The sequence below is a fragment of the Etheostoma spectabile genome, unplaced genomic scaffold (genome assembly GCF_008692095.1).
Source record: "Etheostoma spectabile isolate EspeVRDwgs_2016 unplaced genomic scaffold, UIUC_Espe_1.0 scaffold437, whole genome shotgun sequence".
NCBI classification, from domain to species: Eukaryota; Metazoa; Chordata; class Actinopteri; order Perciformes; family Percidae; genus Etheostoma; species Etheostoma spectabile.
The window spans coordinates 286,186-288,868 of record NW_022605609.1 but is presented as its reverse complement, the minus strand read 5'-3'; positions in this window follow the sequence as shown (position 1 = coordinate 288,868).

Genomic DNA, 2,683 nt, shown 5'->3' with positions numbered 1-2,683 from the left:
TAAAAACTCAATCAAAGAATTAGGATAAAATCTGACTTTTAAGTAGACCACATTTCTTTATGAGTGAATAATGTATAATAAATAAATAAATGTTCTTCCTTAAAATACAGGTGGCATAAGTATACCCCCCCCTATGTTAAAATACAGGGGCATAAGTATACCCCCCCCTATGTTAAAATACAGGGGCATAAGTATCACCCCTATGTTAAAATACAGGGGGCATAAGATACACCCCCTATGTTAAAATACAGGGGCATAAGTATACACCCCCCCTTTGTTAAAATACAGGGGCATACGTATACACCCCCCGTAAATCGGGCATAGTAAACCCCTATGTTAAAATACAGGGGCATAAGTATCCACCCCCCTATGTTAAAATACAGGGGCATAAGTATACACCCCCTATGTTAAAATACAGGGGCATAGTATACACCCCCCTATGTTAAAATACAGGGGCATAAGTATACCCCCTATGTTAAAATACAGGGGCATAAGTATACACCCCCTAAGTTAAAATACAGGGGGCATAAGTATACACCCCCTATGTTAAAATACAGGGGCATAAGTATAACCCCCTATGTTAAAAACAGGGGGCATAAGTATACACCCCCTATGTTAAAATACAGGGGGCATAAGTAATACACCCCCCTATGTATACAGGGGCATAAGTATACACCCTATGTAATACAGGCCTAAGCTAACCCCCTATGTTAAAATACAGGGGGCATAAGTTTACACCCCCCTATGTTAAATACAGGGGGCATAAGTATACACCCCCCTATGTAAAATACAGGGGCATAAGTATACACCCCCTATGGTAAAATACAGGGATAAGTATAAACCCCCCTATGTTAAATACAGGGGCATAAGTATACACCCCCCTATGTTAAAATACAGGGACATAAGTATACACCCCCCTATGTTAAATACAGGGGCAAAGTATACACCCCTATGTTAAAATACAGGGGCATAAGTATACACCCCCCATTAAATACAGGGGGCATAAGTATACACCCCCTTTGTTAAAATAAGGGGCATGTTACACCCCCCTATGTTAAAATACAGGGGCATAAGTATACACCCCCCTATGTTAAATAAGGGGGCATAAGTATACACCCCCTATGTTAAAATACAGGGGCATAAGTATACACCCCCTATGTTAATACAGTAGGGCATAAGTATACACCCCCATAGTTAAAATACAGGGGCATAAGTATACACCCCCTATGTTAAATACAGGGGCATAAGTAACACCCCCCTATGTTAAAATACAGGGGCAAGATACACCCTATTTAAAATACAGGGGCATAGTATCCACCCCCCTATGTTAAATACAGGGGGCATAAGTATACCCCCCCTATGTTAAATACAGGGGGCATAAGTATACACCCCCCTATGTTAAAATACAGGGGGATAAGTATAAACCCCCCTATGTAAAACACAGGGGATAAGTTACATATGTAAAACAGGGGGCATAGTATACACCCCCTATGTTAAAATAGGGGCATAGTATAACCCCCTATGTTAAAATACAGTATGACTGGTTTTCAGTTGCCAAGTATCTGGGTTTGTTGCATGGAGAGATACCCACGTTGATCTAAACGTATAGTTAAGGATATGTGAGGATGTGTGGGTGTGTGTGTGTGTGTGTGTGTGTGTGTGTGTGTGTGTGTGTGTGTGTGTGGAGTGGGGCAAGGGAACTTTATCAGGAAGCATAGTACCTGGATGTTATAACTCTCCTACACACCTGCCTGCCTCTATGGGACTTTAACACAGGGTTGTGTTGTGGTTTGGGGATTTATTTTGGGTTTTGGTCCCCTCTTGATTCCTGGTGTTTGTGTCTCAGTCCCCCCCGGTCTTGTGTGATTATCTCTGTCTCGCATTTCCCAAGTAAGTGTCTGTTTGTTCTACTTCCTGTTTTGTTTTGACAGTATGATTTTCTGTCTAGTCTAGTCTTGTCCAACTTTGCTTGGTGCCTGTCTGATTGTCCCACCCCGCCCTAATGTGATTCACCTGATGTCTCACCTGTCCCTCGTTACCTCGTTACCGCTTGTATTTAACCCCTGTTCCTTTTCTCCCTCATTAGTTTCTGTTGCCTTGTGGCTGTGTGTAGTGTTGTCCCGTCTTCGTCTCCCTCAGCCCGTCTGCGTAGCGGTTTTCCCCCCCGTTGGTGGTCCTGCTCTTCCCTGTGAGTTTTCCCCTCTGTTGTCATCCTGTTCCTGCTTAACTTACCCCCTGGTTCTTGGTTTTTGTACTTTTTGGCATGTTGCCGTGGCCACTTTGCTAAGTGTTTTCTTTAAACTGTATTGAAATGAACCCCTGTGCTTCTTCAACTTTTTGGTTTTAACGCTTTTTTTTTCATTTTACTGAAAGAAAAAAAAATACTCAAATCAAATCAGTGCCATGTATCATGAATGAATTGAATAAGTGCGTGTGGTGCATTCAGGTACACCTCGTTAAGTCATGTTACATGCAGGTGCAAATAATGTATTTTTTTTACCCATTTTCAAAAAAATGTCTAAATGAGAAAAACATGCCAAAAATGAAAATAAATGGTCAAATAAAGGATCAGTTCACTACTTCTGGAGTGTTTTATTCAATTTTATGGAATACTTCTCCTTTTCAAAATCAAATGTGAGGTTTAATGTCCATGAATTCCAAGAATAAGAAACTCCTATGGGGG